We start from the raw sequence: 8865 nt of genomic DNA on the forward strand, positions 1-8865 counted from the left end.
TTCACCATGTTGACCAGGATGGTCTCGATCTCTTGACCTCGTGATCCACCCGCCTCGGCCTCCCAAAGTGCTGGGATTACAGGCTTGAGCCACCGCGCCCGGTCCTAATTTTTTTTTTTTAAATCAGAGTCTCACTCTCTCTCTCAGACTGGAGTGCAACGGCACCATCTTGGCTCACTGCAGTCTCTGCCTCCCGGGTTCAACCGATTCTCTGCCTCGGCCTCCTGAGCATCTGGGTTTATAGGCATGCACCACTACACCCAGCTAATTTTTGTATTTTAAGTAGAGATGGGTTTTTACCATGGTGGCTGGGCTGGTCTCGAACTCTGACCTCAGGTGATCTGCCCACCTCAGCCTCCCAAAGTGCTGGGATTACAGGTGTGAGCCATCTTGCACAGCCCCCCAAAACTTTTTTAATTAGAAAAAGAATCTGGGCACAGTGGCTCATGACTATAATCCCAGCACTTTGGGAGGCCAAGGTGGGCGGGTCACCTGAGGTTAGTAGTTTGAGACCAGCCTGGCCAACCTGGAGAAACCCCGTCTCTAGTAAAAAATACAAAATCAGCCAGGCGTGTTGGTGGGTGCCTGTAGTCCCAGCTAAGCAGGAGGCAGAGGCAGGACAATCGCTTGGACCCAGGAGGCGGAGGTTGTGGTAAGCAAAGATCACACCATTGCACTCCAGTCTGGGCAACAGGGGCGAAACTCCGTCTCAAAAAAAAAAAAAAAAAAAATTAGAAAAAGAAAAAGAGAAGGCAGACACCAAAGACCACATAGTGTATGACTCTGTTTATATGAAACGTTGAGAACAGGCAAATCTACAGACAGAAAATAGGATAGTGGTGGTTGCCAGGGGCTAGGGGACGAGTGACAGCTAATGGGTACAGGGGTTCTTTGTTTCCTTTCCTTTCATTTTTTTGAGACAGTGTCTCACTCTATCACCCAGCCTGGGGTAGGCACAACCTTGGCTCACTGAAACCTCTACCTCCCGAGTTCAAGTGACCCTCCCACCTCAGCCTCTCCAGTAGCTGGGACTGCAGGTGACCACCACCAGGCCTGGCTATTTTTTTTTTTCTTTGAGATGGAGTTTCACTCTTGTTGCCCAGGCTGGACTGCAATGACACAATCTCAGCTCACCACAACCTCCACCTCCCGGGTTCAAGCGATTCTCCTGCCTCAGACCCCCGAGTGGCTGGGATTACAAGCGTGTGCCACCATGCCTGGCTAATTTTGTATTTTTAGTAGAGATAGGATTTCCTCATGTTGGCCAGGCTGATCTCAAACACCCAACCTCAGGTGATCTGCCCGCCTCAGCCTCCCAAAGTGTGGGGATTATAGGTGTGAGCCACCTAGCTCAGCCTAATTTTTTGATTTGTCATAGAGATGGGGTTTTGCCATGTTACCCATGCTGAGGGGTTTACTTCTGATGAGATGAAAATATTCTGGAATTAGGTAGAGGAGATGGCCGTACAGCACTGTGAATGTACTAAAAATGAACTGTACACATTAAAATGGAAGAAATGGTGACTTTTATCTTACACAAATTTTATTTTGATTTTTTTTCTTTTGGTCTGACATTACCCTAGGCTTGCCAGTCAATATTTTGATTTTTTTAAAAGGACAATGATGAGTTGAAACGTTTAAGGACCTATCAGTAGAGACTGTAAGAAGACAGCGCATGGCCGGGCGCGGTGGCTCACGCCTGTAATCCTAGCACTTTGGGAGGCCGAGGTGAGTGGATCACCTGCGGTCAGGAGTTCAAGACCAGCCTGGCCATCATGGTGAAACCCCATCTTTAAAAAAAAAAAAAAAGAAGAAGAAGAAGACAGCTCAGAAGAGGGCAGGGATGAGACTAGGGGCAGACAGAGCATGCTCCCCACAGCCTCCTGCTGTCTGCGGGGCACCTGGAGCCCTGAGGCCTCGCTCCTGCCTGACCACCTGCCTGCTGGTTCCTCACCATCTGGCTTCTGGGGCTTCTTCAGCTCCCACTGCCCCCCAGAGTGAAGGCTGCTCGTCCACACCCACCTGGCCTCGGCGATGTCAGCAGCGTTTCCCCTGGACACCCTTTCCAGCTGCACGTAGACTGAGCAGTTGACCCGGCTCCACTCGGTGTCACAGACGGCCAGGAAGTTGGGGCGCAGGCGGCCGATAGTGTACTTGGCCAGGTCCATCAGAGACTGGCTCACGGCCTCCCTGAACAGGAAGGTCCCCAGCACCTTGTACACGGCAGCCACGTAGTTGTTGAAGTCGGAGCGGGAATAGAGCTGGTCTGTGTGCACCAGGTAGGCTTCTCCCACTGAGGCCTGTGCGTGGGGCAGCCACAGCGAACAGCGGGGGTCCCGGTCAGCCCGTGGGCCCTCACTGGGCCTCGGTCCTCCCCACAGGCCTCCCCAAGGCTGCTGCAGAGCTGGGGACTCTCAAAGGGCCCTAGGCGGGCTCGGTGGCTCACGCCTGCCATCCCAGCACTTTGGGAGGCTGAGGCGGGCAGATCACCTGAGGTCGGGCATTCAAGACCAGCCAGAACAACATGGTGAAACCCGTCTCTATTAAAAATACAGAACTAGCCAGGTGTGATGACGCACGGCTGGAGTCCCAGCTACTGGGGAGACTGAGGCAAGAGAATCACTTGGACCCAGGAGGCGGAGGTTACAGTGAGCTGAGACCCTGCCATTGCACTCCAGCCTGGGCAACAAGAGCGAAACTCCATCTCAAAAAACAAAAGGGGGTTCCTATTAGCCACAAGTACCACTCGGGGCAAGGCTGTGTCCCCCAGCCTCCCACAGGCCTCCAGGCCACCCCCCATCAGGAACCCAGGGTAAGGCTGTACCCCATCCCGCCCCCCCTCCCTGTCCCTCTGAACCCCTCCTGCCTTACAAGGATGACGGTGGCTGTGTTGGTGACCCCGGCCATGAGCCCATGGGTGATGGTGTCTGGACGGTAGGGGTACCGGATGGAGTCATCCCCACAGTAAAATCCTCACTTATGCGGGGCGTTCGCCAGCCATAGGACAGCGAAGGGCAGGGAGGCTGGAGGGGGAGAAGGGCCATGGAGCTGCAACGTTCTCCAACCAGCTGGGCCGTGAAGGCCTCACACCTTCCTTGCCTCGAGGCCTCCCACCGACAGCAAGGAAGAGCTTTTCTCACAGCACGTGGGAGGCCCAAGTGTCACCCCTTTCCCATCGCCCTCAGATGAGCACGAACTCCCCAGGCCCTCTCCCCCTCACACCGTCCCCTCTGCTCCTTGAACAAACCTGGCAAACGCTCACCTCAGGGCCTTTGCACAGGCACTTCTCTCTGCCCAAAATATCTTATTTTTATTTTTAAAAGTAGAGACAGGGGTCTCATGCTGACCACGCCGTTCATAAACTCCCGGGCTGGGGCGACTCCCCAGCCTCAGTCTCCCAAAGTGCCGAGATTACACGTGTGAGACAACGTGCCGGGCAGCAAAGTGACTCTCACTTCCGCTCAGTTTCGTCTCCCATCCCGGCTGTCCACGCTGGCGTCCCTCTCACAAAAGGAAAGGTCTGTTTAGCCGGGCATGGCGGCGCCTGCCTGTAATCCAGCTATTCGGGAGCCTGAGGCAGGAGAGTTGCTTGAAACCGGAAAATGGAAGTTGCAATGAGCTGGGATCGCACCAATGCACTCCAGCCTGGCGACGGAGCGAGACTCTGTTTCAGTTTATAAAAAGAAAATAAATAAATAAATAAAAATAAAAGGGAAGATCCGCTCTTTTTCCCTCTTGTCCCATGTGGAATTATGCAGTCACCTGTGGGACACTGGACTTAATCTCCCCCCCTCCACCCGCCAGCACCAGGAGGGGCCTATCGTGTTCAGGACAGAGACCCTGGAGGCTGCTCAGAGCCTGGCCAGGGCAGACGTTTAATAAACATCTGTTAAGACAGGCAGGACTTATTTCAACCTTAGAGCTGGCCAGAGAAGTCAGGAAAGGGCGAAAGCAGGGGCACAGCGGAGGTGTCTTCATGCTCGCCCCTGCCCGTCACTGACTCTCATGCCAGGGCACATGCCAGCCACATGGCGACTCAGGGATCAAAGGCACATTCTCCTGAATGCCACACTTATGGAAGGTGTCACATGGCACTGGGGCTCCCGGGGCCCTGCTGAGCTGAGGGTGGCCAGGGAAGACGGAGTCAGCTACGGAGGGCAGGGGCGGGGGCGGCTCCCTGTTCCACGCGGCAGGTGCACAGCAAAAGCTCAGGGTGTCTACCCCAGAGAGAAAAGAAGGCAGGGCGCCCTTTGGCCCAGCAGGGCAAGGACAGAAAAGTGTGGCTCTTTTGAATTCTGAGAGTCTGAGGAGGGACAGGGAGCCTCACACTCCTCCCTGCATGCCAGCTGCAAGGATCCTAGGACACGGCACACTTTTGATGCTGGCCGAGTCTGGGGAAATAATGCAGTGAAGACAGCAGAGGTCTGCCTCACAGGGCAGAGGGAATGCAGAACAGAACCGGGGGCCCGGAGCCGGAACGGTGCCTGGAGAGGCGAGTGCTGGGGCGGGGACGGGGGGGAGGGGGTTGGGGGGGAGGCACTGCACTGAAAGAGCCCGGCTGGCTTCTGCTGGGGCGCAGGGGCGGCTGGCGCCGCTGTAAGTGAGGGCAGAGACCAGGGAGGAGGTTCCTGCCATTGCCGGCGGTGGAAGGTCGGGGTCGCAGGCCGCTGACACCGGACTCCAGCCCCTCCCCGCGGCTCTCAGCAGGCGGAGCCTCACACCCGTTGGCCTCCGTCTCCGACCTCCGTGCCCCAGTAACTCCAGCTAGAGACTCCGACACCCCATGGCAACCGGCCCCGGGCTTCTCTCTGCCTGGGAAGCTCGCCCTGGGGTCCCCGGAACAGGCACCTTCTCTTAATTTGACCCCCGGGAGCCTTCCCGCCCTCGCTCTGCCCCCACAGCCCCATCTGGAACCTGTGGACTGCACTGCGACTGGCCGGAGCTTCCAGATGGAGGTGCCCTCGGCGGGGCCGCCACTCCTGGCACGCAGCAGCCACACCCAACCCCACCCCAGCAGCACCTCCCTCCAGCAGGCGACTCCGTGAGGCTGACCCTCCCTCACAGGCTGTTGTAAGGAACCGTTTGGGTTATCTGCATGCTGCTGAGCGCCTGGCAGCCAGAAAGTGCCGCACACATGTTTAAGTAACTGACAGCAGAGCTGCTCAGGGCATGGCGCCCAGGGCTGGCAGGCACCCCACGGGGACCTCGTGCTGTCCCCTGGCTCCCCCCTAACGAGGGTCTACTTCAGAGGTCAGAGGGCTTAGCCAGAGAACCAGGAAACTGCGCTGGGGAGGAGCCCACCTCCGCACCCCGCGGCGACACGACTGCGGGGGGCCATTTTCCCTTCAGCCACAGAGCAAACACTCAGCCTTTGTTCCCGGGACCTGGGGGGGGCCTCGGGACGCCTCTTCCCCCATCCGGCCCGAAAACCCACAGGACAGGTTTGGGTCTCCCGAGGCCTCGAAACCTGGGACCCAGCTTTTCTCTCCAAGTGTCTCCCCCGCCCGAGCCGCAGGGGCTCGAATCCCACCGATGCGATGGGCCTATGCCTATCTGATTATTATTATTATTTTTGAGATGGAATTTCCTTCTCATTGTCCATGCTGGAGTGCAATCTCGGCTCCCTGCAACCTCTGCTTCCCAGGCTGAAGCAATTCTCCTGCCTCAGCCTCCCAAGAAGCTGGGATTACAGGCACATGCCACCATGCTTGGCTAAGTTTTAGTAGAGGTGGGGTTTCTGCATGTTGGTCAGGCTGGTCTTGAACTCCTGACCTCAGGTGATCCATTCAACTCGGCCTCCCAAAGTACTGAGATTACAGGGATGAGCCACCACACAGGGTTTTGTGTTTTTGTTTTTTCGTTTGTTTGTTTTTGAGATGGAGTCTTTCTCTGTCTCCCAGTCTGGAGTGCAGTGGGATGATCTCGGCTCACTACAACCTCCACCTTCCGGGTTCAAGCAACTCTCCTGCCTCAGCTTCCCGAGTAGATGAGATTGTAGGCATGTGCCACCACGCCGGGCTAATTTTTTGTAGTTTTAGTGGAGTCAGGGTTTCACCATGTTGCCCAGGCTGGTCTTGAACTCCTGACGTCAGGTGATCCACCCGTCTCGGCCTCCCAAAGTGCTGGGATTACAGGCATGAACCACCTCACCTGGCCACTATGCCTAACTCATTGTATTTCTAAAAGGAGAGGGAAAAGAAATAATTGTATTTCCATCCTCACAGTAACTCCATGAAGGAGATAATATCATTTACCTTTTACAAACGTGAAACAAAAGCTCCAGCTTTTTTTTCTGAGACAGTGTCTCACTTTGAAGCCCAAGCTTGAGTGCAGTCTTGACCTCTGGGACTCAAGCGATCCTCCCACTTTAGCCTCCCGAGTAGCTGGGACTACAGGGGGACACTGCCACACCTGGAAAATTTTTTGAAATTTTTTGTAGAGATGGGCTCTTGCTATGTTGCCCAGGCTGCTCTCAAGCTCCTGGGGGTCAAGCAATCCTCCCACATCGACCTCCCAAAGTGCTGGGATTACAGGCATGGTCCCTCCAGCTTTTTTTTTTCCCCCCCCAAGGCCACATTAAGTTGTTAGTGGCTGAGTCAAAAGAGTCCCAGGGTCTGCTGACTCCTACTTCAGCGTTTTTCCAGCTAGACTACAGCCACTGTCATTCCTGGAAGTTGTCTGACAGTGGACTGAGATGGACTATTTGGGTGTGTAGCACAAACAGAGGAACATCTCTTAGTAGACTGAACCCTGATGTTCTGATGGGGCCAGCATGTATTCTGGGGAAAGGTTCCATAGCTCCCATCCATGACCGGTGAATAGGAATCAGGTATCAGGCGTGGTGGCTCACACCTGGAATCCCAGCACTTTGGGAGGCTGAGCTGGGTGGACCACTAGGTCAGTTCTAGACCAGCCTGGCCAAATGGAGAAACCCCGTCTCTACCAAAAATACAAAAATTAGCTGGACGTGGTAGCGGTTACCTGTAATTCCAGCTACTCAGGAGGCTGGGCAGCAGAATCGCTTGGACCCAGGAGGCAGAGATTGCAGTGAGCCGAGATTGCGCCACTGCGCTCCAGCCTGGGTGACAAAACAACACTCAGTCTAAAAAAAAAAAAAAAAAAAAATGCTGCACATTGGCCAGGTGCGGTGCGATGGCACACATCTGTAAGCCCAGCACATGGGGAGGCTGTGGCAGGCAGATCACTTGAGGTCAGGAGCTCCAGACCAGCCTGACCGACATGGTGAAAGCCCATCTCTACTAAAAATATGAAAATTAGCTGGGTGTGGCGGCGGGTGCCTATAATTCCACCTACGCAGAGTGCTGAGGCAGGAGAATTGCATTAACTGGGAGGCGGAGTTTGCAATGACCCGAGATCGTGCCACCTGTACTCCAGCCTGGGCCACAGAGCGAGACTTCATCTCAAAGAAGAAAACAAGTTGGGTGTGGTGGTGTGTGGTCTCAGCTACTCATGAGGCTGAGGTGTGCAGATCACTTGAGCCCAGGAATTTGAGGCTTCAGGGAGCTATGGTGGAGCCACTGCACTCCAGCCTGGGTGACAAAATGAGACCCCTATTTCTAAAAAACTAATTTAAAAAATTAACAAAATAAGAGCGACAATAGGATAGTATTCATCACCAATAATAGATCAATCACATCACCCACTGAATCTTGCCAACATGATCAAACTCTAATCTAATGGGGTGAGCATAAATCCGGCTGCAAATAGGCCACAAATACAAAAGACAGAGAATGGGTTCACCTGCACCAGGGAAATCCAGACTTTGAGAAATGCTACAGGCCCAACAGTGTGGACTCTTCCAAAATCCATAGAAAGGAGAAGGGATAGGCCAGGCAAGGTGGCTCAGGCCTGTAATCCCAGCACATTGGGAGGGCAAGGTGGGCAGATCACAAGGTCAGGAGTTTGAGACCAGCCTGACCAACATGGAGAAACCCCATCTCTACCAAAATACAAAAATTAGCCAGGTGTGGTAGCACATGCCTGTAATTCCAGCTATTCAGGAGGCTGAAGCAAGAGAATCACTTGAACCTGGGAGTCGGAGGTTGCAGTGGACTGACATTGTGCCATTGCACTCTGGCCTGGGTGACAGAGCAAGACTCTGTCTCAAAAATAAAAAAAAAGGAAAAGGGATAGAGGAGAAACTTGTAGATTGTGTCTTTTTTTTTAAATTTTAGTTTTTGGCCGGGCACGGTTGTTCACACCTGTGATCCCTATCTTTACACTTTGAGAGACTGAGATGGGCAGATCACCTGAGGTCAGAAGTTTGAGTACAGCCAGGCCAACATGGTGAAACCCCAGCTCAATTAAAAGTACAAAAATTAGCTGGGTATGGTCCCATGTGCCTGTAATCTCAGCTACTTGGGAGGATGAGAGAGAAGGATGGCTTGAACACAGGAGGCGAAGGTTATGGTGAGCTGAGATCACACCACTGCACTGCAGCCTGAGGGGAGTTAAAAAAAAAAAAAAAAAAGAAGAAAATTAGGTTTTGTAGAGGCAGGAGTCTCCCTGTGTTGTCCAGGTTGGTCTCAAACCTCTGAACTTAAATGATCCTATCACATCAGGATTACAGGTGTGAGCACTCACCCAGCCAACAAACTTGGAGATTGAAAGAGGCTTAAAAGACATAACAATGCTCGGGAACTGTTATGGGCTAGAGATGCATACTAGGGCGGCTCTATTCTAAAGAAACAGAAAGAGGCCAGGTGTGGTGGCTCACACCTGTAACACCAATCACTTTGGGAGGCCGAGAAGGGAGGATCACTTGTGCCCAGGAGTTTGGGACCAGCCTGGCAACATAGTAAGACCCTGTCTCTACAGGAAAAAAAAAAAAAAAAAAAAAAAAAG

At 53.7% G+C, this 8865-nt stretch overlaps 1 pseudogene; it reads right to left on the minus strand.

The window, feature by feature from the left end:
• Positions 1 to 1901: 1901 nt before the first annotated feature.
• On the minus strand, positions 1902 to 4635 carry LOC116547056 (annotated as a pseudogene).
• Between the last annotated feature and the right edge of the window lie 4230 nt (positions 4636 to 8865).

The sequence above is a fragment of the Sapajus apella genome, unplaced genomic scaffold, assembly GCF_009761245.1.
Source record: "Sapajus apella isolate SASKATOON/1434 unplaced genomic scaffold, GSC_monkey_1.0 scaffold1965, whole genome shotgun sequence".
In the NCBI taxonomy this organism is placed as follows: Eukaryota; Metazoa; Chordata; class Mammalia; order Primates; family Cebidae; genus Sapajus; species Sapajus apella.